At 44.5% G+C, this 19,260-nt stretch overlaps 1 protein-coding gene across 2 annotated transcripts in view; it reads right to left on the reverse strand.

Moving 5' to 3' along the window:
• The window catches only part of LOC139543183 (monocarboxylate transporter 1-like), a 56,306-nt gene extending 40,318 nt beyond the window's left edge, over positions 1-15,988 (reverse strand). The window contains exon 1 of one of the 2 annotated variants that reach the window (XM_071349450.1): positions 15,856-15,988. The gene's annotated coding sequence lies outside the window, so the exon portion shown is untranslated. Of the gene's footprint in view, positions 1-15,044; positions 15,170-15,855 lie in introns of those variants that run through there. The other variant, XM_071349451.1, reaches the window with a different exon arrangement.
• Positions 15,989-19,260: the final 3,272 nt, after the last annotated feature.

The following is a 19,260-nucleotide window of genomic DNA, read 5'->3' on the forward strand; positions in this document are numbered from 1 at the left end:
CTGGAGGACCAGGGTTGGGCTGTCGGGGGGGTACTGGAGGACCAGGGTTGGGCTGTCGGGGGGGGTACTGGAGGACCAGGGTTGGGCTGTCGGGGGGGGTACTGGAGGACCAGGGTTGGGCTGTCGGGGGGGGTACTGGAGGACCAGGGTTGGGCTGTCGGGGGGGGTACTGGAGGACCAGGGTTGGGCTGTCGGGGGGGGGGTACTGGAGGACCAGGGTTGGGCTGTCGGGGGGGGGGGTACTGGAGGACCAGGGCTGGGCTGTCGGGGGGGGGGGTACTGGAGGACCAGGGTTGGGCTGTCGGGGGGGGGGGGGGGGGTACTGGAGGACCAGGGTTGGGCTGTCGGGGGGGGGGGGGGGGGGTACTGGAGGACCAGGGTTGGGCTGTCGGGGGGGTACTGGAGGACCAGGGTTGGGAAACACTGTTGGGGGTACTGGAGGACCAGGGTTGGGCTGTTGGGGGATACTGGAGGACCAGGGTTGGGAAACACTGATGGGGGTACTGGAGGACCAGGGTTGGGCTGTTGGGGGGTACTGGAGGACCAGGGTTGGGCTGATGGGGGATACTGGAGGACCAGGGGTGGGCTGATGGGGGATACTGGAGGACCAGGGTTGGTCTGATGGGGGATACTGGAAGACCAGGGTTGGGCTGATGGGGGATACTGGAGGACCAGGGTTGGGCTGATGGGGGATACTGGAGGACCAGGGTTGGGCTGATGGGGGATACTGGAGGACCAGGGTTAGGCTGATGGGGGATACTGGAGGACCAGGGTTGGGCTGATGGGGGATACTGGAGGACCAGGGTTGGGCTGATGGGGGGTACTGGAGGACCAGGGTTGGCCTGTTGGGGGTACTGGAGGACCAGGGTTGGCCTGTTGGGGGTACTGGAGGACCAGGGTTGGCCTGTTGGGGGTACTGGAGGACCAGGGTTGGCCTGTTGGGGGTACTGGAGGACCAGGGTTGGGCTGTTGGGGGTACTGGAGGACCAGGGTTGGGCTGTTGGGGGTACTGGAGGACCAGGGTTGGGAAACACTGATGGGGGTACTGGAGGACCAGGGTTGGGGGGAACTGGAGGACCAGGGTTGGGAAACACTGTTGGGGGTACTGGAGGACCAGGGTTGGGAAACACTGTTGGGGGTACTGGAGGACCAGGGTTGGGAAACACTGTTGGGGGTACTGGAGGACCAGGGTTGGGAAGCACTGATGTAGATTATACTGGAGGACCAGGGTTGGGCTGTTGAGGGGGTACTGGAGGAACAGGGTTGGGCTGTTGGGGGGTACTGGAGGAACAGGGTTGGGCTGATGGGGGATACTGGAGGACCAGGGTTGGCCTGTTGGGGGTACTGGAGGACCAGGGTTGGCCTGTTGGGGGTACTGGAGGACCAGGGTTGGCCTGTTGGGGGTACTGGAGGACCAGGGTTGGGCTGTTGGGGGTACTGGAGGACCAGGGTTGGGCTGTTGGGGGTACTGGAGGACCAGGGTTGGGAAACACTGATGGGGGTACTGGAGGACCAGGGTTGGGGGGAACTGGAGGACCAGGGTTGGGAAACACTGTTGGGGGTACTGGAGGACCAGGGTTGGGAAACACTGTTGGGGGTACTGGAGGACCAGGGTTGGGAAGCACTGATGTAGATTATACTGGAGGACCAGGGTTGGGCTGTTGAGGGGGTACTGGAAGACCAGGGTTGGGAAACACTGATGGGGGGTACTGGAGGAACAGGGTTGGGCTGTTGGGGGGTACTGGAGGAACAGGGTTGGGCTGTTGGGGGGGTACTGGAAGACCAGGGTCGGGCTGTTGGGGGGGTACTGGAAGACCAGGGTTGGGAAACACTGATGGGGGGTACTGGAGGAACAGGGTTGGGCTGTTGGGGGGTACTGGAGGAACAGGGTTGGGCTGTTGGAGGGTACTGGAGGGCCAGGGTTGGGAAACACTGATGGGGGTACTGGAGGACCAGGGTTGGGCTGTTGAGGGGTACTGGAAGACCAGGGTCGGGCTGTTGGGGGGGTACTGGAGGACCAGGGTTGGGAAACACTGATGGGGGAACTGGAGGACCAGGGTTGGGAAACACTGATGGGGGAACTGGAGGACCAGGGTTGGGAAACACTGATGGGGGAACTGGAGGACCAGGGTTGGGAAACACTGATGGGGGAACTGGAGGACCAGGGTTGGGAAACACTGATGGGGGAACTGGAGGACCAGGGTTGGGAAACACTGATGGGGGAACTGGAGGACCAGGGTTGGGAAACACTGATGGGGGAACTGGAGGACCAGGGTTGGGAAACACTGATGGGGGTGTTGGGCTGTTGGGGGTACTGGAGGACCAGGGTTGGGCTGTTGGGGGTACTGGAGGACCAGGGTTGGGCTGTTGGGGGTACTGGAGGACCAGGATTGGGAAACACTGATGGGGGTACTGGAGGACCAGGATTGGGAAACACTGATGGGGGTACTGGAGGACCAGGGTTGGGCTGTTGGGGGGTACTGGAGGACCAGGGTTGGGAAACACTGATGGGGGGGTACTGGAGGACCAGGGTTGGGAAACACTGATGGGGGGGTACTGGAGGACCAGGGTTGGGAAACACTGATGGGGGAACTGGAGGACCAGGGTTGGGAAACACTGATGGGGGTGTTGGGCTGTTGGGGGTACTGGAGGACCAGGGTTGGGCTGTTGGGGGTACTGGAGGACCAGTGTTGGGCTGTTGGGGGGTACTGGAGGACCAGGATTGGGAAACACTGATGGGGGTACTGGAGGACCAGGGTTGGGCTGTTGGGGGGTACTGGAGGACCAGGGTTGGGAAACACTGATGGGGGGGTACTGGAGGACCAGGGTTGGGAAACACTGATGGGGGGGTACTGGAGGACCAGGGTTGGGAAACACTGATGGGGGGGGGTACTGGAGGACCAGGGTTGGGAAACACTGATGGGGGGGGGGGGTACTGGAGGACCAGGGTTGGGAAACACTGATGGGGGGGGTACTGGAGGACCAGGGTTGGGAAACACTGATGGGGGGGGGGGGGGGTACTGGAGGACCAGGGTTGGGAAACACTGATGGGGGGGGGGGTACTGGAGGACCAGGGTTGGGAAACACTGATGGGGGGGGGGGGGGGTTACTGGAGGACCAGGGTTGGGAAACACTGATGGGGGGGTACTGGAGGACCAGGGTTGGGAAACACTGATGGGGGGTACTGGAGGACCAGGGTTGGGAAACACTGATGGGGGTATTGGAGGACCAGGGTTGGGAAACACTGATGGGGGTATTGGAGGACCAGGGTTGGGAAACACTGATGGGGGTACTGGAGGACCAGGGTTGGGGGGTACTGGAGGACCAGGGTTGGGCTGTTGGGGGGTACTGGAAGACCAGGGTTGGGCTGTTGGGGGTACTGGAGGACCAGTGTTGGGAAACACTGATGGGGGTACTGGAGGACCAGGGTTGTGAAACACTGAGCAAGATGTTGACTGGGAGAGAATGTATCACTTCCTCATGACTAATGTAATAACTGTTGATGAGTCTCTGATTTAGAAGAGGAACAAAACTGCTGTTAGCAACCCTACAGACACTACACTGTTACTATAGAGCAATTTAGAAGAGGAACAGACCCGCTGAAGAGAAACTGAATGCCTTCAGAGAGACCGAGAGACAGAGAAAGAGACAGAAGAGCGACCGAGAGAGAGGGAAGAGACCGAGAGAGAGGGGAGAGAAATACAAATGTGTGCTAACTATATCCCCCCAAATGAATCCCAAAACTTTAACAAATGACAGCTTCTTCATCCTAGAGGGTGAGATCAACCATTTCCAGGCCCAGGGACATGTATTAGTCTGTGGTGACCTAAATGTCAGAACTGGACAAGAACCTGACACCCTCAGCACACAGGGGGACAAACACCTACCTGGAGGTGACAGCATTCCCTCCCCCATCTGCCCCCCTAGACACAACTATGACAAAAAGAAATTAAAAAACAGGTCACAACTGCTGCAGGTCTGTCGCACGCTGGGTCTGTACATAGTCAATGGTAGGCTTTGAGGGGACTCGTATGGTAGGTACACCTATAGCTCATCTCTTGGCAGCAGTACTGTAGACTACTTTATCACTGACCTCAACCCAGAGTCCTATGGTAGGTACACCTATAGCTCATCTCTTGGCAGTAGTACTGTAGACTACTTTATCACTGACCTCAACCCAGAGTCTCTCAGAGCGTTCACAGTCAGCCCACTGACACCCCTATCAGATCACAGCAAATCCACAGTCTACTTGAACAGAGCAATAATCAATCATGGGGCATCAAAACCAAATGAACAACATAATATTAAGAAATGCTTTAGACTGAAGGAAACTAGTATAGAAACCAACCAAAAAACCAAGTAGGCAACAACAAATTCAATCCCTTTTAGACAACTTCCTGGACAAAACGTTTCACTGTAATAGTGAAGGTGTGAACTTGGCAGTAGAAAACCTAAACAGTATATTTGACCTCTCAGCTTCCCTATCTAATCTAAACATTTCAAGCAGACAACTTAAGAAAATAACCAACTGTGACAAATGGTTTGATGAAGAATGCAAAAACCTAAGAAAGAAATTGAGAAACCTATCCAACCAAGAACATAGAGACCCAGAAAACCTGAGCCTACGCCTTCTCTATGGTGAATCACTAAAACAATACAGAAATACACTACGGAAGAAGAAGGAACAGCACGTCAGAAATGTAATTGACGAATCTAACCACTTCTGGGAAAATTGGAACCCACTAAACAGAGTTATTTTTTATTTTACCTTTATTTAACTGGGCCTCCTGCGGAGACAAAAAATTCAATATTGAACAAAACACACATCACGACGAGACACCACAACACCAAATAAAAAGAGTCCTAAGACAACATAGCATGGCAACAACACATGAAAACACAGCATGGTAGCAACACAATGGCAGCAGCACAAAACATGGTACAAACATTATTGGGCACAGACAACAGCATAAACGGCAGATGTATGGAAAAATGAAGATGTATGGATAAACCACTTTTTGGCTCTATAACAAAGAACAAACAGCAAAAACATGATCAAATACAAATCTTAGAATCAACTATTAAAGACTACCAGAACCCACTGGATTCTCCAATTACCTTGAATGAACTACAGGACAAAATACAAACCCTCCAACCCAAAAAGGCCTGTGGTGTTGATGGTATCCTACATGAAATTATAAAATATCCAGACCACAAATTCCAATTGGCTATACATAAACATCATCCTCAGCTCTGGCATCTTACCCAATATTTGGAACCAAGGACTGATCACCCCAATCCACAAAAGTGAAGACAAATTTGACCCCAATAACTACCGTGGGATATGTGTCAACAGCAACCTTGGGAAAATCCTCTGCATTATCATTAACAGACTCGTACATTTCCTCAGTGAAACAATGTACTGAGCAAATGTCAAAAATTGGCTTTTTACCAAATTACCTTATGACAGACCACGTATTCGCCCAGCACACCCTAATTGACAAACCAAAACAAAGGCAAAGTCTTCTCATGCCTTGTTGATTTCAAAAAAAGCTTTTGACCCAATTTGGCATGAGGGTCTGCTAGACACATTGATGGAAAGCGGTGTTGGGGGGAAAAACATCCAACATTATAAAATCCATTTACACAAACAACATCCTAGTTGTTGCATCTTTAGATTCTCCCTCTTTCTACATTTCTAGCAGATTTTAATCTCTGTCACATATGGAGCAGCGCTCATCAGCTGTTTAGAATGCTGAATTCCCAGGTGCGCTGTTTAGAATGCTGAATTCCCAGGTGCGCTGTTTAGAATGCTGAATTCCCAGGTGCGCTGTTTAGAATGCTGAATTCCCAGGTGCGCTGTTTAGAATGCTGAATTCCCAGGTGCGCTGTTTAGAATGCTGAATTCCCAGGTGCGCTGTTTAGAATGCTGAATTCCCAGGTGCGCTGTTTAGAATGCTGAATTCCCAGGTGCGCTGTTTAGAATGCTGAATTCCCAGGTGCGCTGTTTAGAATGCTGAATTCCCAGGTGCGCTGTTTGCATTTTGGCAAATGTTTGAAAATGACGTTTTATTGGCTGCTTCATTAAAGGAGTTTTATGTTCTGTTGCCATAAAAACTAAGTGTGATTTCTGTCATTCTGAGCACCGCGGGTGGACACCCCAATGGGTTAAACATCCAATGCATATGGGTCTGGTAAATTAAAATCCGTTGTCCTGCACCTAACAGAAACCCTGACTCACCGAGAACATTGGAAAAACAAAGAGACTCCAGAAAGCAGTCTTAAATGAGATAGGGAGCGAGACAGAGGACAGGGGAGAGAGACAACAAAAAAAACTCTCATGTGTGCTACCTATAACCCCCCACTAGAATCCCTGTACCTTAACGATGACAGCTTCGCCATCCTAGAGGGGAAGATCAACAATTTCCAGGCCCAGGGACATGTACTAGTCTGTGGTGACCTAAATGCCAGAACTGGACAAGAACCTGACACCCTCAGAACACAGGGGGACAAACACCTACCTGGAGGTGTATGCCCCACTAGACAACAACCAACAAAAACAGGTCACAACTAGAGGTCGACTGATTAATCGGAATGGCAGATTTCATAACAATCGGAAATCTGTATTTTTTTACACCAATTTGGGCGTTTTTTTTTAACACCTTTATTTAATCTTTATTTAACTAGGCAAGTCAGTTAAGAACACATTCTTATTTTCAATGACGGCCTAGGAACCGTGGGTTAACTGCCTCGTTCAGGGGCAGAACGACAGATTTTTACCTTGTCAGCTCGGGGGATTCAATCTTGCAACCTTACAGTTAACGAGTCCAACGCTCTAACCACCTGATTACATTGCACTCCACGAGGAGCCCGCCTGTTACGCGAATGCAGTAGAAGCCAAGGTAAGTTGCTAGCTACCATTAAACTTATCTTATAAAAAACAATCAATCAATCATAATCACTAGTTGACTACACATGGTTGATGATATTACTAGTTTATCTAGCGTGTCCCGCGTATCTTTGCTCCAATGTGTACCTAACCATAAACATCAATGCCTTTCTTAAAATCAATACACAGAAGTATATATTTTTAAACCTGCATATTTAGCTAAAAGAAATCCAGGTTAGCAGGCAATATTAACCAGGTGAAATTGTATCACTTCTCTTGCGTTCATTGCACGCAGAGTCAGTGTATATGCAACAGTTTGGGCCGCCTAATTTGCCAGAATTTTACGTAATTATGACATAACATTGAAGTTTGTGCAATGTAACAGGAATATTTAGACTGATGGATGCCACCCGTTAGATAAAATACGGAACGGTTCCGTATTTCACTGAAAGAATAAACATCTTGTTTTCGAGATGATAGTTTCCGGATTCGACCATATTAATGACCTAAGGCTCATATTTCTGTGTGTTATTATGTTATAATTAAGTCTATGATTTGATAGAGCAGTCTGACTGAGCGGTGGTAGGCAGCAGCAGGCTCGTAAGCATTCATTCAAACAGCACTTTCCTGCGTTTTGCCAGAAGCTCTTCACTGTGCTTCAAGCTTATCAACTCCCGAGATTAGGCCGGTGTAACCGATGTGAAATGGCTAGCTAGTTAGCGGGGTGCGCGCTAATAGCGTTTCAAACATCACTCGCTCTGAGACGTGGAGTAGTTATTCCCCTTGCTCTGCATGGGTAACGCTGCTTCGAGGGTGGCTGTTGTCGTTGTGTTCCTGGTTCGAGGCCAGGTAGGAGCGAGGAGAGGGACGGAAGCTATACTGTTACACTGGCAATCCTAAAGTGCCTATAAGAACATCCAATAGTCAAAGGTATATGAAATACAAATCGTATAGAGAGAAATAGTCCTATAATAACTACAACCTAAAACTTCTTACTTGGGAATATTGAAGACTCATGTTAAAAGGAACCACCAGCTTTCATATGTTCTCATGTTTGATTGATTGATTGATTCTGAGCAAGGAACTTAAACGTTAGCTTTCTTACATGGCACATATTGCACTTTTACTTTTTTCTCCAACACTTTGTTTTTGCATTATTTAAACCAAATTGAACATGCATTCAGTATTGTTGTAATTGTCATTATTACACATTTTTTTTAAATTCAGATCGGCCAATTAATCGGTTTAGGCTTTTTTTGGCCCTCCAATAATCGGTACCGGCGTTAAAATCATAATCGGTCGACCTCTATATTTGACCTCTCAGCTTCCCTATCAAATCTAAACATTTCAAGCAGACAACATAAGAAAATAACCAACAGTGACAAATGGTTTGATGAAGAACGCAAAAACTTTTTTTTTTAAATTGAGAAACCTGTTCAACCAAAAAACAGACCCAAAAAATCTGAGCCTACTCCTTCACTATGGTGAATCTATAAAACATTACAGAAATACACAACTGAAAATTGGCTATACTTAAACTCTTTAACATCCTCAGATCTGGCATCTTCCCCAATATTTGGAACCAAGGACTGATCACCCCAATTCACAAAAGAGGAGACAAACTTGACCCTAATTACTACCGTGGGATATGCATCAACAGCAACCGTGGGAAAATCCTCTGCATTATCATTAACAGACTCGTACATTTCCTCAGCGAAAACAATGTACTGAGCAAAAGTCAAATTGGCTTTATACCAAATTACCTTACGACAGACCACATATTCACCCTGCACACCCTAATTGACAAACAAACAAACCAAAACAAAGGCAAAGTCTTCTCATGCTTTGTTGACTCCAAAAAAGCTTTTGACTCAATTTGTCATGAGGGTCTGTTAGACAAATTAATGGAAAGCAGTGTTGGGGAAAAACATACGACATTCTAAAATCCATGTACACAAACAAGAAAAGTGTGGTTACAATTGGCAAAAAAACCACACATTTCTTTCCACAGGGCCGTGGGGTGAGGCAGAGATGCAGCTTGAGCCCCACCCTCTTCAACATATATATATCAAGAATTGGCGAGGGCACTAGAACAGTGTGCAGCACCCGGCCTCACCCTACTAGAATCTGAAGTCAAATGTCTATTGTTTGCTGATGATCTGGTGCTTCTGTCCCCAACCAAGGTTTTTTTTCCCCAACCAAGGAGCGCCTACAGCAGCACCTAGATCTTCTGCACAGATTCTGTCAGACCTGGGCACTGACAGTAAATCTCAGTAAGACCAAAATAATGGTGTTAAAAAAAAGGTCCAGTTGCCAGGACCACAAACACAAATTCCATCTAGACACTGTTGCCCTAGAGCACACAAAAAAAACTATACATACCTCTGCCTAAACATCAGCACCACAGGTCATTTCCACAAAGCTGTGAACAATCTGAGAGACAAGGCAAGAAGGGCCTTCTACGCCATCAAAAGGAACATAAAATCCGACATACCAATTAGGATCTGGATAAAAATACTTGAAATCAAATTTTAGTTGTCACATGCGCCGAATAAACCTTATCGTGAAACGTTTACAAGCCCTTAACCAACAATGCAGTTAAGAAAAATAAATAGACTCAAGTAAAAAAACATAAAATGTAACAATAACGAGGCTATATACAGGGGGTACTACCAAGTCAATGTGCGGGGGTATAGGTTAGTCGAGGTAATATGTACATGTAGGTATGGGTAAGTAAAGTGACTGTGCATAGATAATAAACAGCAAGTAGCAGCAGTTATAGAACCCATTACCATTTGTGGTTGTGAGGTCTGGGGTCCGCTCACAAACCAAGAATTCACAAAATGGGACAAACACCAAAAACATCCTCTGTGTACAACGGAAAACACCGAATTATGCAAGCAGAGCAGAATTAGTCCGATACCCACTAATTATCCAAATCCAGAATAGAGCCGTTAAATTGTACAACCCCCTAAAAGGAAGCGATCCCCCAACCTTCCATAACAAAGCCATCACCTGCAGAGAGATGAACCTGGAGAAGAGTCCCCTAAGCAAGCTGGTCCTGGGGCTCTGTCCACAAACACACCCCACAGAGACATCACCTACAGAGAGATGAACCTGGAGAAGAGTCCCCTAAGCAAGCTGGTCCTGGGGCTCTGTTCAAACAGACCTCACAGATCCATCACCTGCAGAGAGATGAACCTGGAGAAGAGTCCCCTAAGCAAGCTGGTCCTGGGGCTCTGTTCAAACAGACCTCACAGATCCCCAGGACAGCAACACAATTAGACCCAAACAAATCATGAGAAAACAAAAAGATAAATGCTTGACACATTGGAAAGAATCAACAACAAAAAACAGAGCAAACTGGAATGCTATTTGGCCCTAAACAGAGAGTACACAGTTGCAGAATACCACTGTGACTGACCCAAAATGAAGGAAAGCTTTGACTATGTACAGACTCAGGGAGCATGGCCTTGCTATTGAGAGAGACTGTCATAGCACACTTCTCCTGAGAGCCAAGTCTGCCTATGTGCACACTGTCCACAAAATGAGTAGTGACATGATCATCAGTGCTTGGCTGCCGTTTGACAAATAAAAAGAATCTCTCCATTTTGTCAATAATAATCTCATCAACATTCCAATACCATGGGCATAATCGCTATATAATACCATTATTTTGTTTTGAAAATGCGATGGAAACGCATTTAACTTCATCACGCACAGCCTTTTATCCGCAACAAATACATTTGATGGAAACATCTCTGGTGGGAAAATGCACGTATTGTTCCTATGAAGATTTTAGAATATTCACATGAACATCTGTCGCCAATTGGATGCAAACCGAGCTTCAGTGAGAAGTCCATCATCTGAAATGGCATCCTATTCCCTAAATAGTGCACTGCTTTTGACCAGAGTCCAAAGGGCATTTCAGACCCAACCCATCTCCTGTTTCCTTCGAGTTACTGTTAAAGTTCTCTGGAGATATCACAGCTAGTTGGGGTCAATTCCATTTCAATTCAGGAAGTACACAGACATTCCAATTCCAGTAGGGCTGAATCTCTTTCTGAGATTATGGTTCCAGGAACTGACACAGCAACGCTTTTTTTCAATTCAAATTTCAACAACATACTGGTTATCGTGGTTCCAAACGTTGAATAGCTACAAAAAGGTGAACCATTCATTCAAAAGATTAGAAATCGCTTTAAAAAACTGATATATGAAAAAAGTCAAGGGTATAAGACTGTATACATACCAGAGTTAGGAGGCAAACTCCTCATCCCAGACTGTATACATACCAGAGTTAGGAGACAACAAACTCCTCATCCCAGACTGTATACATACCAGAGTTAGGAGGCAAACTCCTCATCCCAGACTGTATACATACCAGAGTTAGGAGACAAACTCCTCATCCCAGACTGTATACATACCAGAGTTAGGAGGCAAACTCCTCATCCCAGACTGTATACATACCAGAGTTAGGAGGAAAACTACTCATCTGTAAATTGATGTGGCTCTCTGCAAAATCACCGGATGTTTTGGAACTACTGAACATAACGTGCCAATGTAAACTGAGATTTTGGGATATAAATATGAACTTTACCGAACAAAACATACATGTATTGTGTAACATGAAGTCCTATGAGTGTCATCTGATGAAGATCATCAAAGGCTAGTGATTATTTTCTCTTTATTTGTGCTTTTTGTGACTCCTCTCTTTGGCTGGAAAAATGGCTGTGTTTTTCTGTGACTTGGCTCTGACCTAACAATCGTTTGGTGTGCTTTCGTCGTAAAGCCTTTTTGAAATCGGACACTGTGGCTGGATTTACAACAAGTGTATCTTTAAAATGGTGTAAAATACTTGTATGTTTGAGGAAATTTAATTATGGGGTTTCTGTTGTTTTGAATTTGGCACCCTGCAGTTTCACTGGCTGTTGACGAGGTGGGACGCATACCCTAGTGAGGTTAATATGGTCAAATCTGGAAACTATCATTTCGAAAACAAAACGTTTATTTTTTCAGTGAAATACGGAACCGTTACGTATTTTATCTAATGGGTAGCAACCCTAAGTCTAAATATTGCTTTTACATTGCACAACCTTGAATTTTATGTCATAATTACTTAAAATTCTGGCAAATTACGGTCTTTGTTATTAACCTCTGTGCGCTACGGATCCCTTTAGCGGGATCATTTTCCTAAACAACCGCTGAATTGCAGGGCGCCAAATATTACTAAAAATATTTATAATCATGCAATCACAAGTGAAATATACCAAAACACAGCTTAGCTTGTTGTTAATCCACCTATCGTGTCAGATTTTGAAAATATGCTTTACAGCGAAAGCAATCCAAGCTTTCGTGAGTGTATCAATCAATGCTAGAACAGCTAGCCCCAAATTAGCATGGTCACGAACGTCAGAAAAGCAATAAAATGAATCGCTTACCTTTGATAATCTTCAGATGTTTGCACTCACGAGACTCCCAGTTACACAATAAATGTTATTTTTGTTCGATAAATATTACTTTTATAACAAAAAAAAACGGCGTTTGGGTTGCGCGTTATGTTCAGAAAACTACAGCCTCGTTCCGTTCGACGAAAATTCCAAAAAGTATCCGTAATGTTCGTAGAAACATGTCAAATGTTTTTTATAATCAATCCTCAGGTTGTTTTTAACATACATAATCGATAATATTTCAACCTGACCGTAACCTATTCAATAAAAGAGAGAAAGAAAATGGAGAGCTACCCCTCTCGCGCGCAGGAACTAATCAAAGGACACCTGACTCGTTTTGAAAAATCTCGCTCATTTTTCAAAATAAAAGCCTGAAACTATGTCTAAAGCCCGGTCAGCCTGAGGAAGCCATTGGAAAAGGAATCTGGTTGATACCCCCTTAAATGGAAGAAAGACGGGAAATGAAACACAGATCAAAAATATTTTTAAAAATCACTCACAATTAGATTTCCTCAGGTTTTCGCATGCAAAATCAGTTTTGTTATAATCACAGACAATATTTTGACAATTTTGGAAACTTTGGAGTGTTTTCTATCCTAATCTGTAAATTATATGCATATTCTACGATCTGGACCTGAGAAATAGTCCGTTTACCTTGGGAACGTTTTTTTTTTTTTATTAAAAAATCTGACCCCTAGCGTCAAAAAGTTAAAGGCACAGTCAACTTAGTGTATGTAAACTTCTGACCCACTGGAATTGTGATACAGTGAATTATACGTGAAATAGTCTGTAAACAATTGTTGGAAAAATTACTTGTATCATGCACAAAGTAGATATCCTAACCAACTTGCCAAAACTATAGTTTGTTAATTGTGGAGTGGTTGAAAAACGAGTTTCAATGACTCCAAACTAAGTGTATGTAAACTTCCGACTTCAACTGTAGTCTAGTTACACTGACCCAGTACTGGTACCCTGTGTATAATAGTGTATTTACTATTACTTTTCTATAATTTTTTCTCTCTCTACATTGTCGGGAAGGGCCTGTCAGTAAGCATTTCACTGTTGATCTACACCTGGTCTTTCTCTCTGCATTGTCGGGAAGGGCCTGTCAGTAAGCATTTCACATTTCATCAGTCTACACACAATACTCCAAAATGACAAAGCGAAAACAGGTTTTTAGACATTTTTGTACATTTATATACAGTACCAGTCAAAAGTTTGGATACACCTACTCATTCCAGGGTTTTTCTTTTATTTTTACTATTTTCTACATTGTAGAACAATAGTGAAGACATCAACACTATGAAATAACACATATGGAGTCATGTAGTAACCAAAACAGTGTTATATATTTGAGATTCTTTAAAGCAGCCAGCCTTCGCCTTGATGACAGCTTTGCACAATCTTGGCAATGAAATCCACTTAGCCTATTGTTCTGGCACATTAATTTATTTTACGAGCAGGGTCCAACATTAACAAAAGCCCACTAGCCCGGGGCCTGTAAAAACATGTGATGGGCGAGTAGATCTTGTCCCCGACTGGGCCAGTACAGCACATTTTTTGCATTCCAGTTCAACATTTACCTCTCTGCTCTGTGGCAGTATACCATTGAAGACTACATGCCTAAATGTCATGCTATTCGTATTTGACCACCACGCTCCGCCAGTCACAGCTTCTCCAGCAGTACATCAGTTAATGCCTACACACAGCACACACAAGCTGTCCAGAGCAAAAAGAAGCGTCCATCAACATACTCACTGAGCTCATTTATTTTAGGGAAAGTGATTTACAATAGTAAACCTTCAAAAGTGAACATACTAGCAATATACTGGCTACTGTTGATAGTGTGCCACGTCCAGCTCTCTTTGGGAATGTTTGTCTTAGAAGGTATACTCAGTGTATGGTCCCTGAATGACCACAATGCATTTAAGAACTATACCATGTCCGGGCCAGAGTAAATTCTGTCGATTTTTGACCAAATGCTCCGACCGGGCCAATAAGGAAAAGAAGTTAACGTTGGTTACTGGTGTGTTTCAGATGCAGCCACATAGTGGTGGCACATGGACTATTTACTGTGCTTTGATGAACAACCAAAGAACACGTGTAACCACGCCTGCCCAGGACCTCCACATCCGGCTTCTTCACCTACGGGATCGTCTGAGGAGTATTTCTGTCTGTAATAAAGACCTTTTGTGGGGGAAAACTCATTTTGATTGCCTGGGGCTGGCTCCCCAGTTCGCTGCACCCCTGCCCAGTCATGTGAAATACATAGATTTGGGCCTAATTAACATATTTCAATTGACTGGTTTCCTTCTATGAACTATATTTTTGTTCAGTAAGAGACATACAGAGAGAGAGAGAGAGAGAGAGAGAGGACACAGATAAAATAAGGAAAATGTATTAATCTAAATGTATTAGACATACTCTCCCTGTTAGAAGCGACAGCCAGCCACCTCTCCTTTTTAGTTGTTGTTGCGACAGAGACTGCGGTGGCCCAGCGCACAAAGCGCTCGTCTTCCTCACCATGTGATTCAGCTCGGCTGGCACTGCCTCAACACTGACGACGTGCTGCACGTGAGACTCATTGTTGTACAGAAAAACTGGACAAATGGACCCTAGACAGTCAAAACGATACAACAGTCTCTAATTCAAAGAGTTACTAATGGAACCACAAACAAAGAAATCAGGACAGTGTCTTCCCTCACCATCTTGGTATTTTCCCCAGAAGCTGAGCTGTTCCATCTGAACCTAACAGAAGTCATCCACTATAAATGGATAGCCACTCTAGCTTCGCCCTCGTGTCGGTGCTAGCAGGCTACAAAGTGCTAGGTATGCAAAAACAATCCAGTAGAGGCTGGAAACGAGTGACCTTTGATTTGTCAATCGCAACGCGATGTGGCGGAGTATGCAAAAGTTCAGCTTTCCACAACGTTGGTCTCGCTCCCTAGCCAATTCTTGAATGCCCAATGGTCACCGCCAACTTCGCTTCCCTCCATTGAAAGTGAATGGGTCTCCGTTGTTTAATCGCCCCCAACGTGCTAAAATGGATTTCTACCATAAACCCTGTCAACCAGATAACTCACTGGCCGGTAAAAGCAACTCATCAAGATGGATCCCTATATATCCATCCATCAGTGTAGCTAGCTGGTAAATTAAGTGGTAACGGATTTACTGCTGGCGCTCTGCTCTGGTTGTTCAGCGAGCTGGTGCTGAAACGTACAGGAATTTGAATAGTTAGCTGTTCCGTTATGTGGAGAGAGAGCATGAGAGCCCCTCTTCTGCATGTCTTTCGCTGCTAACTACCCTATAACTAAATATCTAGCTAGCTAATTAGCTAAAGCATCTGGACTTGATTAGCCAGCCGCAGTGACCGTGTAGCCTCCACAGCGCGCTAACAGTAGCTAACGTTTAATGGCCTGGATAGTGACGAAACTTGGCTAAAGTACCTAACTTTGCCCAAACAGCTAAAGCCACTTCGGTTTAAAACACACAACGGTTACATGAATATACATTTACCTTTTGATATAAAAACTCTCCAAAAACTCAGTCAAGTCTCTCTTGTCCAGGTATTGGTCTGTGTGTCCTGGCTGCACTTGCCAACAGTACTACAGCAGAGTAGAGCTAGCCATAGAGATAAATAGAGGACTCATCTCTCTATCTGTGCCACTATAGCGTCAGTGATTTAAAAAAATAGACTATCTCTATTTTGAAGTAGTACATTTTCTTCTTCTTGATGACCCTGTTGGACATTACTTCAACAGGGTCACCAGGGGCGATCAGCCAATGAAGTTGGAAGTCCCACCCAGTTGACTACATAAAAAATGTTGGAAGCCCTCAATGGTGCTGCCCAGGCTAAAATGGCCGTTTGGCCACGTGAGGCCTCTACCACTTTCTATGACTAGAGCGTGTTCAGAACTGAAACAGCATTGAACACCTATGTGAAAACAGGCACATTAAGGATTAGCCACGAGTGGAATTTGCGTTTCGCCTTCTAAATAAAAGTCCCTATATGAAAGTGATGCAAATTGATATAAATAATGGAATCATGCAATATTTTGACTAGATAATGCTTAACATGGTTGGAATGTTATATAAATTCAAGAAAATACAATTATTAATTTGACCAAAAAAAGTATAAATCAGTTGAACTCACACTGTGGATGTGTTAGACTTTAAAATTGCATTGGGGGCACACTAATATTTCACTGTACAGCCTTACTTGTGGATTGTGGACCAATGAAATCAGTCTACTCAGTGTCACCCACAGAACAACTTTGAAGAGTTTACACAAATATTAATGTCGTAGCTCATATTGCCAGATGTGATATCAACATAGAGGTATATTTTCATTTTCTGGGTGATTTAAATATTGACTGGCTTTCATCAAGCTGCCCACTCAAGACAAAGATTCAAACTGTAACCAGTGCCTGCAACCTGGTTCAGGTTATCAGTCAACCTACCAGGGTAGTTACAAACAGCACAGGAATGAAATCATCAACATGTATTGATCACATCTTTACTAATGATGCAGACATTTGCTTGAAAGCAGTATCCAAATCCATAGGATGTAGTGATCACAATATAGTAGCCATATCTAGGAAAACCACAGTTCCAAAGGCTGGGTCTAATATAGTGTATAAGAGGTCATACAATAAGTTTTGTAGTGATTCATATGTTGATGATGTAAAGAATATTTGTTGGTCCATGGTGTGTAATGAGGAACAACCAGACGCTGCACTTGACACATTTATGAAACTACTTATTCAAGTTACTAATAAGCATGCAGCCATTAAGAAAATGATCGTACAAACTGTTGAATCCCTGTGGATTGATGAGGAATTGAAACATTGTGTGGTTGAGAGGGATGAGGCTAAAGGAATGGCAAGTAAGTCTGGCTGCACAACCGATTGGCAAACGTATTGCAAATTGAGAAATCATGTGACTAAACTGAATAAATTGAAAAAAACGACACCATGAAACAAAGATAAATGACATAAAGAACGATAGTAAAAAGCTTTGGAGCACCTTAAATACATTTTTGGGAAAAGGGAAAACTCAGCCCCTTCATTCATTGAATCAGATGGCTCATTCATCACAAAACCAACTGATATTTCCAAATACTTTAATATTTTTTTTCATGCCAGGTTGAGAGCGTCTAGGTCTGTGTGAGGGACATGAAAGAGCACAGTCATGTGCACTTTTGATATGAATAGTGTTCGCTAAGATGATGGATAACGCAATTGTATATGCTTCGCGGAAACAGCCCAGTAAAAAAAATATTACATCTGGAAGGGGAACGGGATGGGCTCAAACGGTACCTTCCCGCTAGCCATGATTGGCTGAGATAATGAGTGGGCTGGACATGCCGAGAGATGAGTTTCCGATTGGTCTTCGGTGTAGCATCTTGTGTCTATAAAATGAGCTGCTCGTTATGCGTATGTAACCGATGTGAAATGGCTAGCTAGTTAGCGGTGGTGCGCGCTAATAGTGTTTCAATCGGTGACGTCACTCGCTCTGAGACCTGAAGTAGTTGTTCCCCTTGCTCTGCAAGGGCCGCGGCTTTTGTGGCGCGATGGGTAACGATGCTTCGTGGGTGTCAGTTGTTGATGTGTGCAGAGGGTCCCTGGTTTGAGCCCGGGGCGGGGGGACAAAAGTTATACTGTTACACGTAGATAAACGTTTCTACTGCAGTTTTTTCAAAAGATATAACGTTTGCCATGGAGAACGCAAATATGTTGCTACTGCTCTAAATAACATTGTTGCCTTGAATTTATCAGGCGCTATCGACAAAGGTCAGTGGGAAGAAGTTGTGATGGACTACATTCTGGAGAACGATCGTGCCATGCTGACTCTGAAAATGAATCAGACGATGAGGAAATCCCTGATTTAGATTTTAAAAAACATTTTCATTGTATAGTCAGTCTTCTGATGACAGTGATGGGGAAGAAACGGTGATCAACAGTGTTGTTGTCACAGAAGAAGTTGACCGAGTTTTGAAATCAGTGGAATGTCTGGTAGAAGCAAAGTATGATTGTTACATTTTGACAGAAAAATTGTCCAATTCACACACTTATCAAGAGAACATCCCTACTGCATCTGATCTGGCAGACTCACTAAACACAAATTAAGCATTTGTAAATTATGTGTTGGAGTGTGCCCCTGGCTATCTGTCAGTAAAAATAAAATAATAATTGTGCCGTCTGGTTTACTATAAGGAATTTGAAATGATTTATACTTTTACTTTTGATACTTATGTACATTTTAGCAACACTTAAGTATTTTTAAAACCAAATACTTTTAGACTTTTACTCAAGTAGTATTTTACTGGGTGGCTTTTACTCAAGTAGTATTTTACTGGGTGGCTTTTACTCAAGTATGACAATTTAGTACTTTTTCCACCACTGGATGTGGCTGGGGGTGATTACAGTCATCTATTGTATTACATGAACGTGTCTAGACAATAGTGACCCATCCACTTAGCTAGATGTGGCTGGGGGTTACAGCGTTTCTTTCACATGACCCATCAATTTAGACAAGTGTGTCTGGTTAAGCGTCATCTAATATTTATAAAATATTTTTATCTTGACACTTTCTGTTTACCTGGAATTTTCCTTGTTGTAGGCTACTACTTTTACCACTTTTAGTCTTAATCTTTACTACACCACTCACTGTTTAGCACCTGACCTCACATGTAAATCCTTAAAGAGATGGGTGGGGCTAAGGCTTAAGAGGGTGTGAACGATGCTGAATGAGGGTAGACAAAGGACAGCTCTCCAGTAAGTACCAAAACATTCAAAGGCCATTTTCTCAAAAGGGAGTTTACAAGTTTATCAACTTTCAAAGCAGAATTACTTTCCCATTGTTCCTCAAATGCAGTGTATGATATACCATTTTGTAGTTCCGGTCGGTCACATATTATGT

This window comes from Salvelinus alpinus, chromosome 17, assembly GCF_045679555.1.
Source record: "Salvelinus alpinus chromosome 17, SLU_Salpinus.1, whole genome shotgun sequence".
Taxonomy (NCBI): domain Eukaryota; kingdom Metazoa; phylum Chordata; class Actinopteri; order Salmoniformes; family Salmonidae; genus Salvelinus; species Salvelinus alpinus.